The 19,808-nt window shown below is 38.4% G+C and overlaps 1 long non-coding RNA gene and 1 pseudogene across 2 annotated transcripts in view; one reads left to right on the forward strand and one right to left on the reverse strand.

Annotated features, from left to right (window-relative positions):
- Nucleotides 1-19,808, reverse strand: part of LOC148723270 (cubilin-like) — a 168,360-nt pseudogene that overhangs the window by 3,059 nt on the left and 145,493 nt on the right. Inside the window, exons 10-15 of the transcript XR_015991758.1 lie at nucleotides 11,776-12,210; nucleotides 9,488-9,862; nucleotides 7,424-7,843; nucleotides 6,671-7,135; nucleotides 2,585-2,623; nucleotides 1,060-1,204 (exon numbers count right to left, since the gene is read on the reverse strand). The product of XR_015991758.1 is annotated as a cubilin-like (transcript). The remainder of the gene's footprint in view (nucleotides 1-1,059; nucleotides 1,205-2,584; nucleotides 2,624-6,670; nucleotides 7,136-7,423; nucleotides 7,844-9,487; nucleotides 9,863-11,775; nucleotides 12,211-19,808) is intronic.
- On the forward strand, nucleotides 4,597-7,111 carry LOC148723271 (uncharacterized). Its single transcript, XR_015991764.1, has 2 exons — nucleotides 4,597-5,590; nucleotides 6,382-7,111. It is a non-coding gene; the product is annotated as an uncharacterized LOC148723271 (long non-coding RNA).

Consider the following 19,808-nt stretch of genomic DNA (forward strand, 5'->3'; position numbering starts at 1 on the left):
GTGCAATTTTTATAAGTTTTAACTTGTTTTTTGGTGCAATTTGAAAACGCAAAATTCAGTCACTCAAACACAGGAATTTTTAGTCCGCAGAAACATTTCAATGATCCAGTACTGAGCTGGTTTGTAAAAAGTTGCCAACGTTGTCCTTTTCCAGCAAATTGATGAGTTACGTCAAAGAATCCTTGAAATCTGATTGGTTTGTATTTTGTATTCGTATTTGTATTTTTTATTTCCTTTATTTCAACAAATTAGAATCTAAAAAATTATTACGAGAAAGATAAGAAGATGGAGAAGGGCATAATATAGTGAACTAATTTGATGCCCTTTACGTTAAATTACATTTTTTCATTTGGCAAAAAGAAGCGATACAAATATAAGAGAGGGATTGATTGCTTGTTGTGTTTTAGTGAAGCTTTGTCAGCGGCTGGGGAAAAATGCGATTGTGAGTAAAAAAGGGTGCTATTCGTGGATAAATTGCACCAATGAGAGCCAAGTACATTGCAAGGATCTCCGGTGTGATAAAAATGTTTATAACTATATTATGATGACGATTAGCCGCACTATTGTCAGTCATTATCACAACATCAAAATGAAATACGAAAGCCAATTGCACCAGGTGCTTGAAGCGTTACAGTCTAATCAGATGCAGTTTGATCCACCAAATATTCTTTTTTTATTCTAGTTCTCTTTTCCTGATCAGAAGGAAGAAAACCTAGGCTTGCCAACAACAAATAAAAAACAATGACGTAGCTGGGAACTCGTTTCAATTTTTCTTTCGTTGACCCTTCCCTGCAAGAGTATGCAAGCTACGAGACTGGAGATGCATCGTTTAAAGAATTCGCTAAATGCCACCGGCAATCATGTTTAGATCCTTTCGGGAACTAGTACCATATTGCCGAGCGTTCAAAGGTAATTTCCGAGTTGTTATGGAATAACTTCGCGATTTTGTTTGTCTCTGCTTATAGATGTCCGTTAGGATAATGATTGACGGCAGCATGGAATGAAGTCTGAGCCTCAGAGTTCGCATATTAATGAATAGCGTAGACATAGAAAACTTACTTGGAAAAACGATAGAAAATTCCGGCATAAGTGTCGGGAACCGTAATGCTCCAACATTTGGTCTCATTCTTACCATAAGTGCCTGACTCGGGATATACAAGCTTACCACTGGAAGTTGTGATGTTTGTTATGCCATTGGGACAAACTATGGGGAAAACAAAGGGTAAGTTAAAATTTTGAGTTCAGTTCTCACCCAAATTGAGTGAACCTATTGGATGATATACCGTAAGGAAGGAGCCACTAGGAGTCCAAAACGGAGTAGCAAGTTCCTAACTTTTCCGACAGGAAGATACTTGCCAATTTTCACTGATACATTCGAATCTAATTAACTCCAACCTTTACTGACTTGTGGCCGGTTTTAACTAGAGCTAGAGCGCAATTCTCTCGGCGGATCCTCATACCTAAGGAAATCTGATGATTTATCAGGCGGATAAAATTTGAATTTGAAGTCGTGACCAAAACTTCGTCCCATCCGTCCATGTCTCAATACCAGAAACTACATTCAGCCCACACAACAAGCTGCATTTCGAGCACAAATCAGGCATTACATATTGGGCGAGCAAATAGAAAGCCAAAAATGGGAATGCACAGGCACAATAACAGCAGAAATCCCGCGCAAGCTCATTGCTCGTGTATTATGTAGTTTGCAACCCTGGTGAAGAGCAAAGTAGGAAAGCACTTTTCTACTATTTTCAGCTTCAATTTCATACTTCATTTTAAGTCCTGATTACAACTATTGATTGTTTCATTTACTTTTAAGAAAACTTTGGAGGGCAGCATTTTAGCTAACTGCTTGTTTAATTCAGGGTTAGTACCCTATAAGGTCCATTTTCTGAAAACGGATGTGCTCCATTTTCTTAAACATACTTCACTGTACTTTACGAACTTTGGCAGCATCATTTTTAGATGTTTCAAACCTGACAGTTTACACACGCGCAAAATAAAAGACAAAAAAGATAAATCTTGACACATTTCCATCAGTCGAAACGACTCTGTTTGGGTAGCATTCCCAATGTTAAAATTTTTTATGACTGTCAAGTAAAGTAGACGCGGCCTCAATTACCTCTTGTACGTGTAAGTGAACAGATCAAAACGTCGACAACCTGTGCATTGTATGCCCAGCACGCACAATTCTAGAAGTGATTTCTCAAATCTCAACGTAGGTGGAAAAGTGTATGTGCAGGCGATTTCCCTTTTTAAATGAAATAGCCTAAGTCTTGAAATTTGTCAATTGATGAAGGTCTTATTTAGTATTGTGTGACGTCGCATTGTACGTACTTGAAATTTAGTCTTGAGTTTTCTCTAACTTTGGACTCGTGATTAGTACGTGAAATTTGTGAAGATCATCGATCGGGGAGTAGTTGGTAAGTTTGTAGTCGATATCTTTCCTCTAGTAATTACTATCACTGAACACTTTGAGTTGAAGAACCGTTGATATCGGAATCTACAACAACTATATTATGAACTGAATAGATTTACAATGAATTTGCATATTGAACCGAAACAGTTGGGGTTTGAAACTTACTTGAATCGCATTGTCCTTTGTCAAAGCATAACAACAAAGCTGAAACAAAAAAAATTAATTAGACGTTAGACTGAAAAAAAAGGCTAGAGATAACCATATGGACTGGTTTTCATCTGTCCTTGTTTATAATTATTTCTCTTGGAGGGAAGAGATTGGGAAGAGATGACGAGATGAGATAACTGATAGATAGATAGATAGATGAGATGAGATGATAACTGATAGATAGATAGATAGATAGATAGATGAGATGAGATGAGATTGGGAAGAGATAACAAGATGAGATGGAACACAAGATGAAACACAAATATATTCGAAAGGAAAGTTCTTCCCCCAATTAATGACAAGTTACTCCGTAAACATTTTCATTAGGCACGACGCATGAGAAGTTTGGCGCCTTCAAAACAATCGCCCTGAGGCCGCAATTTCTCGGCTGCGCTGTTTCTTTGTCAGTGTATTCCATACGGATTATTAGACCCCGCTAATAAAACTGAAATGAGCCAAGATAGATAGATAGATAGATAGATAACTTCATTTACACGCACTAAAATCTTTCAGCATAATCTAAGAGTACGAAATATTTCTAGAATGCCGTGTATTCACGGCACAAGGAGATTCGAACTCCTGTTTCGTTTCCATTCAACAAAAATCACCGATTCAAAATGTTGAAATTTTCGCTCGTCCAACGGAACGCGTCCGACCACAACCAAGAGGGCACAACCACAACGTATTCCTAAATTTTCGAAAAGTTATCCTTGAACTTATCCCGCTCCATTCGATTTCAGACCGGGAATCTCGAAAATTTTGGTCAAATGGAAAGCGCCCGCATGTTATCGAGCACGTGCCGTTAAGCACATATGCAAATTTCCGTTGGTTACTTTCTATGGAAGGTCATTAGTATTCTAAAAGCAGTATTCCTTTTTCATTTGACAGAGGGCGTACAAGAAACCACCAACGACTAGTGTCCTTTTCTTGTCTTTTAAACTGTAAGTTCTGCTAAAATTGTGATGTTTAGATTTTCTAGCATAAAAATACTTTAAAAGTTATGATGACGTATTTTACAGGTACTTTTAAATTCGCTTAGGGAAGCTGTTGATCGAACTTCGTGCGAAAGGCTGGTCCACAACATAGCACCACTACAAGGAAAGATTCCCTTCAAATAGTTAGCATGAGGTTGTGGAAAATCCAATTTATTCCGTTAAATTCCTTAGTCGGTACGAAGTAATATGATTTCGTGATATAAATCGAGATTTTAGATATTCAGGGTCGATGCATATAAAGTTTTGTGCATCATAACAGAGGTGCCCAATTGCCTTTGATGACAAAGACCCAGTTCAGACGTTGGGTTCCTGACGAGGCACGACAAAGGCAACGCGCCTGAATTAACTTTTAATAAAGTTCGGCGAGCAATTAAATTCGACAAGCTCTGCCCTGCTACACGACTCCAGTGCGACAGCGATTGAAACGTCGCGCCTCCGCCGAACCAAGAAAAGAATTCCTAAATTATGCTAATGGTTGCGTTCTCACGGACAGTTTCGAGAAGAAATGGTTATTTTTCTTCAATAAATCCTAATTTCGTACGACTCTAGCCCGATTTCTGAAGCAGAGTTGTGTTTCTTTCCAAAGTCGAGCCTAATTGTAATTAACTGAGTTTGGCACGGCAAAAGCAGGACGTCTGAACCGGGCCTAAGTTTTCGCCAGCCGAGTTTTTGGAACAGCTAGTCCGTATCGTCGTCATTGCTTGCTTACAATGAACTACAGACTGCGCGGTTTTGGAGCCTCTGTAGTTGTTCACGTAAGCCAAAACCGCAGTTGCCCCAGACAACAGGTTTAAAAGACTTAAAGAAAATGAAAATCTAAAGAACTCTACTTGAAAGCGAGGAAATGATACAGGTCCTCTTTGGGAAACGAGGACGTTTTAAAACATGAGGGATGGACAACATACCAATGACAGAAGCAGCTGCAACCAGTTGGTGGGATTTAAATTCTCCCATCCTTCAACACCGTTGGGCTTTTTTTGTCTAAAAAAGTAAAAGATCAGGATTCACTGAGTTGAGTATACAACAGATGCCCGCACGATCTTCTTCCTGACCACGAGTTTCCGTTGTCTGTAACCTTAGTGATCATAGAGATGACGTCAACGAAGTTCCAAATTGAAGTGAAACCACGAGATTGAGCAGGATGTACAGCGAGCTGTTAGATCATTGCGTGGTTTCACTGCAAAATTTCTATCATCATCTAGGTTGTAGACGATTTTATTCTACAATAGCGTTCAGATTTTTATGCCAGCTGAAGTTTTTCGGGAACTTAATTAAGCGCGCGTGACGGTATGCATGCAAGATGATTATGCATGTTAGAAGATGATTATGCATGGCCACGCAATCTACAGCTCCACATTTATCGTGCTTTTTTCTGGCTTTTTTTCATCCTAGTGGGCACGTATGCCCATTTAATGGGCCTTTAAACACTCGACGTTCAGCATGGAGATCGCTTTCGTCAGGAAATGCTGCAATTTCGTTGGATATACCAAGTTGAAACCTTTGGTTAGCGGGTTCGTCACGCTCTGCAACTTTAGACGTTCGCTCTCTCAAGGACACCTCGGATTCCAGTCATTTCTATCCATTGTCTTGTCAGTCCTTTTCAGTGCGATGTCGTCTATTGTCATGGTGTTGGGCAATTTACTGCTAAACGCTTAATTTTCGTAGTGAAGATCAAACGGAACAAGCGCCAGTGCATGTATTACTCTAATTGCTCAGCAACATTCCACTGTATTCTCCTTTTTCACATTACCCAAAATACCTTGCGCTTTGGGGGGTAACTTTGGAGCCCTAGTTACAAGCAAAATGGCGGCAATGACAATGACAGCAGTGACGACGACAGCTGGGACAAAGATAGCACAAAGCCCCAAGGACGATGACCAGAATAATAACACCCACTACCATTGCCAGGACGACGCCTGCCGATAAGAGTTCCTTTGATGATAGCGCTCGATTATGATTGACTGATAAGGTGAAAAGATTATGATCAGCTAATGATTTCAATCAATTATGTAATCTGTCAACCCTCAGAGACCACAATAATTCATTACCCATTTCACGCGCCACTAAAATATTTCGAATAACTGATTCTCAGCCTCTTCATCGACATGAATTTCCTTTCATGGGTCAAAAGAATAAGATCAGCTCTTTTATTCAAATAACTCACATTTGCTTTAAAAGCTAACTGCTTTTCATCCCCTTTTATCGATTCTTTCTCCATTTAATTCATTAGTATACACCAGACAAGTGAAAAGTACCTAGCTTTCGTGCGTGCTGATTGGCTAGTTCGCATTCGGAAGTGAATAATAAGTAATATTCCCCTCTGAGAAGCCGATGAGACAACATGGTGCATCAGGAGTTTAATTTCCGACGATATTTAGGTATTTTGAAAAACATTAAACACGAAAACAGTGAAGCGAAAGAGGTAGATAATTACCTCGCAACTGCGCGGCACATTAAATATCCACCACTACGGAGTCACCTCTAATCCGGTGAATACTTGTTAACTATTTTTAAAAGTATTTACTATCTTTAACAGACTAACAAGTTGTCTTTTGATTGGAACCAGTCAATAAAAGGGAAAAAAGTACAAACGATGCCTTCAGCGATTAGGAGTCAAGTCGGTCGTAAAAGTTTAATCTATCTCCTAACAAAATAGCATTGATTAATTTTGAGTATTCCACACTTAGAAAATTCACAAGGTACTTCAATGGTAATTCAGTTGTCGCTACGATTCACCTATCGCTTTTGTTTCTGCTGAAGGTGGTGATCAACTGTTTGTCCAGGATGTCCCATCATAAACATTTGGCTTCCAGTCGAGAGCTGAGGCTCATTCCGAGGCGACCCCCAACAGAATCGCCTTTGCGAAGGAGAACTTGTTGACCCACCATATTAATCATTGAACATATTAATCATTTAACAGGAAAACCCAATGGATGACTCCAGCGATTGAGAAGCAAGAAAAGTTATGAGAAACGATGGTCAGTGGGGATAAAATTTCTCATAAAGGATTGAAACAGGATATTCAAAGATAATTTTATTGGGTACCTACCACCAGTCGTTGTTGATGCACCAGTCGTTTTCGATATACCGGTGGTTGCGGTCTCCCCTGTTGGTTTTGTTTCTGTTTCAGGTGGTGATGTTGTAGTGAGAGATGACACTGAATATTCCGCCTTAAATCCACGATCAACTGTTTGTCCAGGATGAAACATCACAAACAGTTGGTTCCCAGTCGAGAATTGAGGCTTGTTCCATGACGACCCCTGACAAAATCGCCCCCGCGGAGAAGAACTTGTTGACCCACCATCATAAAGCTCCACATAAGAACAAGAATCCGAACAAGGTTTGGCTGAACACTCACTTAAGGCGAAGTCAGTAAACACAAACATTACAGTCTTGCCAGCTGGGGCGGTAATTTTCCAGGTACAATTCCTGGACGCAGTGTAGTTACTCTTTGGGTAGTTTGTGCTGCTTATTTTCCCACTACCTGAGAGAGGAATTGCTACCTTTGGACAAACTGTAAAAATTAAAAACGCCCATGTGAGTGTAAGAGAATTATGTTGGACTGGTGTGGAAAAGATTGGTTGATTCTTCCAGCGTTACTTCTTTGGCAGAGTGGAACATAACTCCCCTATCACTTCGTGACGTATTGATGTGCATGTATCTATTGAGGTATTCAGATGCTGGACCGCTAAGTACAGTAAATACAATGACACCTTTATCATGAACTAATGGTGGATGCATAGCCTAGGCCTTATTTGGAGTGCGAGAAACAAAATAAAAATCAAGTAAAAGTGATAATTACTGGTTTTTGGTGATGGGTCATCTAAAGTCTCAGAGTATTGTAATTCAAAACCAGTGCCACGATCATTGGAAAAGCCAGATTCAAACTCCACAAACACTTGGTTGCCACCTGACACTGTCACTTCCATAGCAGAGCCAGGACAGAAACGCCTCAATTTAGAAGAGTTCTTAGAGTCACCATCATAGATGTCCAGATGTGTACATTGAGTCTTCTCTTCACTGGGGCTGCATAGAGTAGAACATTGACCAAAACTGAGAGAAGTAAAATTCAACTTAACACGTTTCCCAGCAGTTACAGTGATTTTCCAGGTACAGGCCTGATTATTAGCCGCATCTAGACCAGGAGGGACATCTTGGGGGTAACCAGGACTGCTGAACTTTCCATTTGAAGCCGTGAACGGGACTGCAGCTTTGGGACAATCTGAAATATATTGAGGAGTTCCATGAGAGAACACACAACAGGAAAACAGTCAAAATGGTAAATTATCAAGATTTACTAAGCACTAGGAAAAATGTTTTATTCAAAATTTGTAACAAGGATTAAAGTACTCCATACAAAAGGAGTGGAAAAGAACAGGTAAAAACATCAATCTCAGACTTATGATTCTACAGATGGACACAAGTAACTAAGTTAAAGGTAATGGATACTTACAGTGACACGAACTCAACCGGGGCCACCCAACGTTTTTTAGCAAATTACAAGACGAGTTTAGAACAAAACAAATTGAAGTTCGTTCATCAGCGGATCAATCACTATAAGGGTCAAATTTCACTGTTCGTTTGACTAGATCAGATGTGAAGGTATGCGAAAGCTTATAGTTTTTTTAAAGCAAAAAAAAAAATATTTTTCATTTCTATTACGGTAAAGGTGAATAAATATTTACCGAATGGCGGCCGGTAATTTCGAAGACTAAACTGACTAAAGTTAAATTTACCAAATTGTGGCCGACTCACTTTATACAATATATTTTCCGAAACACGGCCCGGAATGCCGAAGGCGAGAGCTTATGTAATTTACTGAATATTCCGGCCGCGAATTTTGAACACGAAACGGGCTCGATCAATGTAAATAAATATATCAAATTACGGCCGGCTAAACCTCAAGGCGAAACCGGCTCAACACAAGTATATTTTTAAAATATCATTGAAAAACGGCCGTATCTACAAATTTACCGGGAATTTTAGTAACCAATCACAAGGACAAAGAAAATTTCAAATTTAGCTTTTGCATGTATTACCGGTGGTTGATTCCGTTTGCGTTGTAGTTTGAAAGTCGGGAAGTATTTCAAACATTTACTGATTTGAGGTAAAACCGTTTCGTCTTCAAAATCTCAGGCCGTGTCAATTCCGCAAATACATTTGTATTGAGTCCGTTTGGTCTTCAATATTCCCAGCCGCATTATTCCGTAAATTATATAAGCTTTCATCCTCGACATTCCAGACCGTGTTTCGAAATATATATTTTAGAAGTTAACTCGTTCGTAATTTAGTAAGTCTGAGTCCTTTCAGTCTTCAAACTTCCCGGCCCCAAATTCGGTAAGTTATACGAGCTTTCTCCTTCAAAACTCCATACCCTATTTCGAAAAATTTTTGTTATAAAAGTTTACTCAGCCGTAATTTGGTAAATTTACGTTGAGTTCGTTCAGTCTTCAAAATTCCCGGCAGCAATACTCGGTAAATTAGACAAGTTCTTGTCTCCGACATTCCAGACCGTGTTTCGAAAAATAAATTTCATTGGTTTACCCAGCATTATTTGTTACTTACGTACGTTGAGGCTGTTCAGTCTTCAAAATTACCGGCCGCTATTAGGTAAATATTTATTCGCTTTTACCGTAAACGAAATAAACAACATATTTATTTCACCGTAAAAAAACTAGAAGCTTTCGCATGTCTTCACATCGACTCCAGTCAAACGAGCAGTTTAATTTGACCGCTGGGAACGAACTCCCATTCTTTTGTTCCATACTTGTCTTGTAATTGGCTAAAAAACGTTGGGTGGCCCCGGTTGAGTTCGTTTCACTGTAATTTCTATCCCGATACAAGTAAGTCCATTCCTGACACTTACATCTAGGGTTGATATCCAGTTGGGTGTAAACTGCTCTGAAACCTTTATTTTGTAATTCAGATCTACCATCTGAAGAGAACTGCACCCTGAGGCGATCCTGAAGTGAATAATATGTTAAAGCTGTCGTGAGTGAGCCACAGTTTTTTCCACTTGGATTTCCAGTACTGTCAAAACCATACTGGATATCCAAATAATCACAACTGCATGAGCGACAATTTGGAATGTCCATAGTCTTCTCAATTTCAAGCTTGAGACGCTTTCCGTCGCTTGCAATAATTTCCCAAATGCAGTTCTGGTCATTTGGATAAAATCTGGGATAGAATGGAGAGGTAATAACACCTGATGCATCAGTCAAGTTGGCCATCGCCGGGCACACTGGGAGACAAGAATTGACCAAAAACACATTAGTACTACACATAGCTCAAAACAAATCAAGCATGCACACTTAAATACTAGAGAGGATCCCAGATTTTTAGTTTAACCCCTACACAATGCACATCTAAGAGTGGCTTGAGGATCTACCTTCCCCTTACAATATCACTCCTGAAGCATACAGTACATTAAGTTAACAACAATAAAGGAAATGATCACCAACTAAAGAAGCTCTTGATTGTTAAACAAATTCTCCTTGTCAGCACCGTACAAAATGTATACAGAACAGAATGGAGAATATGCATGCTTGAGTGTTCATGTACATCTGTAGTGGATTAGCAGCAATCAGTAAGAGGTTTCTAGAAAGAGGAGGGAGCTGTACTTCAAAAAGTTATTCAAGTTGAGTATATTATGTCTCCCTCCTTGATAGTTTTCTGCTGCTTGAACGGAAAATTCCAAAATCCCTTGAACACAAAATTCCAAAATCAGTTCCCAACTAAAAAATGGTAGGCGTCTAAATATCACAAAAATTGTTTCTAAAAAGAAAAAAATGGCTAATACACCAAAACTTACACACATCAGGTGTGATAGCCTCATAAGATGCATTAAATCCAACAACTCCATGCTGAATTACTGTCTTCAATCTCACTTGAAAGGAGTTTGTGGAAGTGTACACAGGATCAGGAATAGACTGTCCACAGAGCTCAAAAAAGTCTCTTGACTGTTCAGTTGATGCAACATTTGAGATGAAAAGACGGGCCCCTTGTGCATCCCTACAGTCAGTATCTAAGTCACCTGGTGACAGTGAAAACCTGTGGAAAGTTATTTTCAACACAAATCCTGCTGGTACTGTGATATTCCAGAAACAAGTTGAGTCTGCAGCTGTCTCGCTGGGAAAATTAAAGCTTGTAAAAAGCCCAGAACTTCCATTTATGACTTGTGGAGAGGCACATGCTGCAAAAAAAAAAAAAGAGTCAAACTTCAATAGCTGCAATAGCAAGATCTTACATTCATGAGGATATTTACATTGTATCATTTCCTTTGGTGTTGATAAAATAACAGTCAAACCAAGTGAACTGTACCCTTCAAGAATTTTAATCAATCTTAAGGTTTCTTACTACAGACGAAAGAATTCCAGTGATATAAAAATTGAAAATGTGTTTCAAACTTATAACCCTTGTGTTGCCATATCCCTAATAATAAGAAGAATTCCTGTCCACTTAAACACAGACCAAATTTTTTGATTAAAATGTAGAAAGACTATAAGTACTTACGATCACTTGTCACTAGAGTCAGGGAGGCAAATGTAACAAATACAAAGAACGGACATGTGAACACGTTAATTACTTAAGGATCAGACACAGTTCATTCCAAATGCTAACAAGTTCGAGGTCATCTGAGCAAAAAAGGAGAGCAGAGAAAGTTCCCTGAGCTGCAACATTTCTTTTTGTAACTATATGGAATTCTTAGCTCATTTTTTACTAGAGCATTCAACAAAGTATCGCGTATCTTCTCAGAGCTGCCTTAACGCCAAACTAGTCAGAGGCAACCCAATTATATTTTTATGTGCGAGTGTGTGATATCAATTCTCGCAAGATTTTAAACTCAGCTGTTGTTCCTGTAGGGAGAGTGAAAAATAGTTTGTACGTGCTGCGTGAGTATAACTGACTATATTTCCAATATGAGTTCCCAAAGTTGATTTTTCCAGCGTTACTTCTTTCGCAGAGTGGAACATAACTCCCCTATCACTTCGTGATGTATTGATGTGCATGTATCTATTGAGGTATTCAGATGCTGGACCGCTAAGCACAGTAAATACAATGACACCTTTATCATGAACTAATGGTGGATGCATAGCCTAGGCCTTGTTTGGAGTGCGAGAAACAAAATAAAAATCAAGTAAAAGTGATAATTACTGGTTGCTGGTGTAGCAATTGTTGGAGATGGGTCATCTAAAGTCTCAGAGTATTGTACTTCAAAACCAGTGCCACGATTATTGGAAAAGCCAGATTCAAACTCCATAAACACTTGGTTACCACCTGACACTGTCACTTCCATAGCAGAGCCAGGACAGAAACGCCTCAATTTAGAAGAGTTCTTAGAGTCACCATCATAGATGTCCAGATGTGTACATTGAGTCTTCTCTTCACTGGGGCTGCATAGAGTAGAACATTGACCAAAACTGAGAGAAGTAAAATTCAACTTAACACGTTTCCCAGCAGTTACAGTGATTTTCCAGGTACAGGCCTGATTATTAGCCGCATCTAGACCAGGAGGGACATCTTGGGGGTAACCAGGACTGCTGAACTTTCCATTTGAAGCCGTGAACGGGACTGCAGCTTTGGGACAATCTGGAATATATTGAGGAGTTCCATGAGAGAACACACAACAGGAAAACAGTCAAAATGGTAAATTATCAAGATTTACAAAGCACTAGGTAAAATGTTTCATACAAATTTGTAACAAGGATTAAAGTACTCTATACAAAAGGAGTGGAAAAAAAAAACAGGTGAAAACATCAATCTCAGACTTATGATTCTACAGATGGACACAAGTAACTAAGTTAAAGGTAATGGATACTTAATTTCTATCCCGATGCAAGTAAGTCCATTCCTGACACTTACATCTAGGATTGGTATCCAGTTGGGTGTAAACTGCTCTGAAACCCCTATTCTGGAATTCAGAACTACCATCTGAAGAGAACTGCACCCTGAGGCGATCCTGAAGTGAATAATATGTTAAAGCTGTCGTGAGTGAGCCACAGTTTTTTCCACTTGGATTTCCAGTACTGTCAAAACCAAACTGGATATCCAAATAATCACAAATACATGAGCGACAATTTGGAATGTCCATAGTCTTCTCAATTTCAAGCTTGAGACGCCTTCCGTCACTTGCAATAATTTCCCAAATGCAGTTCTGGTCATTTGGATAAAATCTGGGATAGAATGGAGAGGTAATAACACCTGATGCATCAGTCAAGTTGGCCATCCCTGGGCACACTGGAAGACAAGAATTGACCAAAAACACATTTATTTAGTATTACACGTAGCTCAAAACAAATCAACCATGCACACTTAAATACTAGAGAGGATCCCAGATTTTTAGTTAAACCCCTACACAATGCACATCTAAGAGTGGCTTAAGGATCTAGTTTCCCCTTACAATATCACTCCTGAAGCATACAGTACATTAAGTTAACAACAATAAAGGAAATGATCACCAACTAAAGAAGCTCTTGATTGTTAAACAAATTCTCCTTGTCAGCACCATACAAAATGTATACAGAACAGAATGGAGAATATGCATGCTTGAGTGTTCATGTACATCTGTAGTGGATTAGCAGCAACCAGTAAGAGGTTTCTAGAAAGAGGAGGGAGCTGTACTTCAAAAAGTTATTCAAGTTGAGTATATTATGTCTCCCTCCTTGATAGTTTTCTGCTGCTTGAACGGAAAATTCCAAAATCCCTTGAACACAAAATTCCAAAATCAGTTCCCAACTAAAAAATGGTAGGCGTCTAAATATCACAAAAATTGTTTCTAAAAAGAAAAAAATGGCTAATACACCAAAACTTACACACATCAGGTGTGATAGCCTCATAAGATGCATTAAATCCAACAACTCCATGCTGAATTACTGTCTTCAATCTCACTTGAATGGAGTTTGTGGAAGTGTACACAGGATCAGGAATAGACTGTCCACAGAGCTCAAAAAAGTCTCTTGACTGTTCAGTTGATGCAACATTTGAGATGAAAAGGCGGGCCCCTTGTGCATCCCTACAGTCGGTATGTGAGTCACCTGGTGACAGTGAAAACCTGTGGAAAGTTATTTTCAACACAAATCCTGCTGGTACTGTGATATTCCAGAAACAAGTTGAGTCTGCAGCTGTCTCGCTGGGAAAATTAAAGCTTGTAAAAAGCCCAGAACTTCCATTTATGACTTGTGGAGAGGCACATGCTGCAAAAAAAAAAAAAAAGAGTCAAACTTCAATAGCTGCAATAGCAAGATCTTACATTCATGAGGATATTTACATTGTATCATTTCCTTTGGTGTTGATAAAATAACAGTCAAACCAAGTGAATTGTACCCTTCAAGAATAAATTAATTTTATGAATTGATATTTGGATACTGCATGAACACACTAGTCACTTCAAGAGTTCAATAATGAATTTGTTATTTGAATATTGAACCCCAAAAGCCAATTACTGGTTTTGAAAAGGTGCATATCATTGTTCACATCAGAAATCAACTTCTGATGATTTGAACAATGATCGATATGCCTTTTCAAAACAAATATATATAATGGCTATCAATATTCAAATAATCAATTTAATATTGCATTCCTGGAACAACTAACAAGTTCAAATAAAAATTCACTCATGTAATCCTGAGGGGTATCCTTCACTTGGTTTAACAGTAACCAATGCATGAACTTCATAACAATCAATCAATGTGAAAATATCACTTACGATTACATGCAGCATGCTGAACTGTGAAGAAGACTGCAAAAGAAGGAAGACTTATGTCATGACTAAAACTACATAAACATTTAATCTTTTGATATCAAACAAAAAGAAAAAGCTCTAAATCAAGTTTTACTGAATATTATGAGTGCAATAATGTTTCGTCTTGTTCATGCATGTGAAATTAACCAAATTACCGCAAATAGCATTGTTTTTAGTACAAAAGGAAAGACAACTGTCAGCTTTACACCACAGATGTAACAAAAAACTGATGAGAGCAAAGGGTTGAATACTTTTCCAGCAGCCTCTTCACCACACTTTACACTGTATATTGTCTCAATGTCAAGAAAAACTGATCTAAATTTTTGGATAGAAGATGAATTTCTTGTTGAGTTTTTTTTTTTAAATAATTGTATGGGGGCTTTTCTAAGATTAACAGATTTAAGCTCAAATTTGTTGGATTAGTTGTTCGTTACCAGACTTCCTAGGTTCTAGGACCCCGTTGCAAGTTGGGGGCCATGTGCTTGGAGACCGCCATCTTGTGTGTATGTTAGTTTGCATTAGGAATAAATTCCTTGTTTTGAGGCCTTAATATTACAAAATTAACATAAAAAAAATATTAGTGTAATTGAAAATATTCTCAATTTGTGGTGCTGTAGTTTCTCCTTGATTAGACAAATAGTTTCAAATTGAGCACAATGGCTAAGAACATATTGAAAATTTTTCCTATGAGTAAAAATATTGTGCCCAGTTTTCAACTGTTTTCATAAACAGTATCATGTCTTGGCATCTAAATCAACTGTAAATTTAGTGGCATCATAATTTTGAAAGGATTTAATTTATTCAAATTCACTCAGCAGTGAGGCCTTATCCCAAAAACAAAATCTTGAGGTTATAGGAAAGTTATAATGTCAAGGAATTTCGGAGACTGTCCCCAAACTCAGTTCAACAAGATTTCCCCATAACATTACCATTATAATAGTGATCACCATGCCATGCCACTATTTGAAACTTCAATCTTTTGTTCAACATGAGAGAAATTGGTTCAACTGCAAAGAATGAAAGTTGGTTTTCAAGTGCTTTGAATGCAGTCAAAAAGATGTCTTGAAAAACTGTTTCCAGCTACACTAACTGCTGTGGCAATCGAACATGTTCATGTACCAAACTTTATGGAAGATCCCTCTTCAACATTAAATTAAAATTTTGACATTAGCAGGCAAATACTGACCCTAAATAAACTGTTATGTGCGAGCTTTATTTGAAGTGAAGTAGAAGCTCGGTAAATTGAATAAAGGTAGGAATATTGAACTACAAAACAAACAGTAGCAAACAATACAAGCAGCAAAAATATCACATCTATGTGCATGATGAACAAATGTTTTCATAACAACCAACAACCGAAGTAACCAATCAATAGGTCCCCCCCCTGGCCTTCTAGTGAATGTCAGGGAGGTGCAGGACTCTTTATCAAGCCTGAATATCAGGAAAGCAATTGGCCCTGACATGACACCTAACAGGGTCTGAAAAGAATTCGCACCTGAACTTGCCCCACTAATGATGGACATTTATAACTGCTCACTCAGGGAGGGCTATGTACCTGATCTACTGAAGCAATCCATAATCAACCTCCTGCCCAAGGTTTCCCCGCCACAAGAAATCCAAATGGATGTGAGACCTATCTCCCTGACCTGCACCCTTGCCAAAGTCATGGAAGGGTTTGCGCGCAGCAAACTTGTAGCGCAAATTTTGGAAAAACTTGACTCACGCCAGTACGCAAGGGAGGGGCACTCCACCACGGACGCCTTGATTTATATCCTACAGAAGATACACGAGGAAACAGATAGCGGGAACTGTGGAGTTAGAATGTTCTTTGCTATTACTCAAAGGGCTTTGACTTGATTGACCATTCCATTCTTCTCAGGGAGGTAGCATCTTTTGATATAGATACTGTGTTGATTAACTGGATTAGGGCCTTCTTGACTGAGAGATCGCAAGCTGTAAGGATTGGGAACTCTCTGTCTGATTGGAAATCACCCAGGGGAGGTATCCCACATGGGACGAAACTGGGTGTGATTTTGTTCGCTGTGATGACCAACAATCTTTTACGTGACTGGCATTTGAGAATTAAATTCGTTGATGATACCACAGCATTGGAAATTTTACCAAGGAATGGTATTAGCTTACTAAATGTAGCTGCCAATGACATCCACAAGTTTTCCATAGAACACAATGTGAAATTAAATCCGAAAAAGTGTAAAGAAATGTTAATTAACTTCATGCAAAATGATAATTTTACTACAAGACCAATTGTCCTAGGTAACAACACAGTTGAACATGTGACAACTTATAAATTACTCGGTATTATCATCATTAATGATTTAAAGTGGAGTGAGCATATTGATTACATTTCGAAAAAGCCTCGAAGCGCCTGTATTCCCAAAGGATTCTAAAAAGAGTTGGTGTTAATAGAGGTGGAATTCTTAAGGCTTACCTGACAACAATAAGACTTATATTAGAATACAGCATGCAAGCCTGGCAAGATATTCCTGAATTTCTTTCTAATAAGCTGGAATCAATTCAAAAGAGGGCTCTACATATTATCTATCCATGCACATGCCATAGTTATTTAGATGCCCTTAATATTACTAACCTTGACAGCCTGAAAGAAAGACGAACTCAGCTCTGCTGTAAATATGTTCAGAAGATGTCTAAATAATCCCACCCCATAAACTTTCTTATACCGAGAACAGCAACGAGTGGTCATAGTTACAACCTTCGATCTTCGACAACAACAGAAGTATTGTTTATGCTCATAGGAGTCGTTGCCGGACCCAGCATTCAGGTTCCTTTATCTCTTTCAATAGTGAATATGCAAACATGTAAATAGTTAATTAAGATATTTTTATTGTTCTTGTAGTTTTAACTAATTATTGATTGTAAATTTAGCCCTTTAATTCAGTTAATTCTGCAATGTGGCAAATAAACGGTATATTATATCATTATTATAATATGGGAGACAACAATTGATGATGATGTCAGGGGAATTATGGGAATTGCTATCTTGAATATTTACAAAGTTTAACATAAACTCAGGAAAAAGTTAGTTATTTTTCAATTCAATTAAACATTGTCAGTAAATTACTACACTCAGGGCTTTTTGGAACATTTAAATAAATAAGAAAAAACATCAACAAAACATGGTGTTTAAGTTAAAACTACTGTATAACTGTATTGACTTGCCAGAAACAAACTGTACCTGATTAAAATGATCATAACTTTGCCGGGCTTTTACACCACAAATGTTAGATCAAGACATACAGTACACAAATTCAATGTACAGGGATAAACCACAGCATTTATTGATCGAAGGGTAAACTGTCTGCAAAGAAGTTCAACTTTCGACAATCAATGAAAAGTACATGTAAGCCTCCTTATTACATACGTACTCCATAAAATATCTGGTTCAATTCACTTGTGCCCTTAGATCACGAAGTGCACTTGCATTCACACAATTTCCTGTGCATGTTGAAACCTAAGGGAGTTGTTTATAACGTGCCTTTCACTAGATTTCAATCTTTTTTCAACAAAATTGCTACTCTTTATTCACGATCAACTTTTTTGTGGTGGAATGGCGGAAAATGACCCCAAATCCTAAAACATGGAACGGCGGAAGAAGACCCCAAATCCTAAGACACAGAAAGGCGGAAAATGACCTCAAATTCTAAAACAGAGAACGGATGTCAGGGCATGTTGCACAAATTTTGAACAAAGACACTCAAGCGTTGGCTCATTCATCCCCACGACGATAACGCACGTGACTAAAATTAAGTGTTATTTTTTTTTCTTTTACTGAATGGTAGGAATAGTAATGAACCCCTATACATGAAAGATAGCTGCATTTTTGCATTGTAAACCTGTTTAGTTACCTTTTGTTATGCTAAATTTGCCATGAGTTTTAGTCGCGGCATAAAAAGTCGCACAGCATGTGAAAACTAACTTGACATACCACATTACAATAAATGATTGTAACATATGTTTCCTGGTCACGTCTGCATTGATTTAATGAAACAATAATATCTCATATGCTTGTAAGTGTGAGAACATCACAGGAACGTTTTCAGGCTTCTCAAAATATAACAGTGTTCTGCACCAGCTCCAAACTTAGACTAGTGTGAGAGCAAGCCCTCATTACGAGCCCTTCAATACGAGTGTTTCGTTGTCCACGAATAAGTTTTAGGTCTTGAGTAATATGTGCTAGGTAAAGAGAGGTTGCATGGGGTCATGCACTTGGAAATTTCTCATGGCACGAAAAGAAAAAAGAAAGTTAGCAGAAGGAACCCGTCAAGAAGAATTTGAAGAATTTCTTCACACTGGGTTTGCCTGAGTACAATAGCTACTAGTCCTAGAACTGTCAAGGTGTGTGACAGCTTATATCAAAACGTAAGCACAGTTGCCATTGATCATTCATGTCGCATGCTGTTGTATACTGTTCTACAGTCACTTTTTCTAACAAAAGAGAGCAAAAGCAAACAAAGTCAAATGACTGTGGTTTGTTTGCACTGGCATTTGCCACAGATTTATGCTATGGCTTAGACCCCACAGTGCAGTCATATGACCAAGATAACATGCACAAACATTACATCAACTGGCTGGACTCACATAATGATATGGTTCCTTTCTCAAGAACGTCAAGACGGGTACCATATCATGCAATCAACAAAAGAAAAGCAGTAACAACCTACTGTGTGTAGAATGCCATATGACAAAAAGAGTCTATGTGTAAAGCGTTGCCAGTGTAAACGCTGGTATCAGCCAACATGTGTGACAATTCCAGCATGGGCAATCAACGCTAATCGGAAATGGAGATGCAACAAGTGTAGAAGTTTGCCTGCTACAAAAGCAAATCTATACATACACTGTACAGCTAGTCATGTAAAGAACAAAAATATATATTGGGAGGTCAGTAAACACATCTGGACACTTAGAGACAACAACATCGACTATTCCATCACCTGGCGCATTGTATCTTCACACCTGCCCAACAACAGCTCAAGCAAACGATGCAACCTATGCCTTAAAGAGAAATTCCTGATCATCTGCCAACTCGACCTATCTACACTCCACAAGCATAACGAACTCGTCTCTTCCTGCCGACACAGAAACAAAGCCCTCCTATGCAACAGCTGACTTGACACTTTTCGCACCAAATCAATTATATTAATTAGTATAGTATATAAGCAACGGTACTGCGTTCTTCTGTCATAAAAATCCCCTGATGAGTGGGCAAGTGATTTTTTCTGCCTTTCACACATTATACTCGCTCTACAAAATGTATCAAGCACTTTTTAAAGGATAGCAAGTCTAACCCTTCTATTAGAAGGTCACATGTTTTGCAACAATAAGTGCAACAATAACACAATTGCAAAGTTATTAAAATGTATCCAAAAATCACTTTCATCGTGTTTTCTCGATCAGAATTTTAGGAGTT

Source organism: Stylophora pistillata, chromosome 9, assembly GCF_964205215.1.
Source record: "Stylophora pistillata chromosome 9, jaStyPist1.2, whole genome shotgun sequence".
NCBI lineage: Eukaryota > Metazoa > Cnidaria > Anthozoa > Scleractinia > Pocilloporidae > Stylophora > Stylophora pistillata.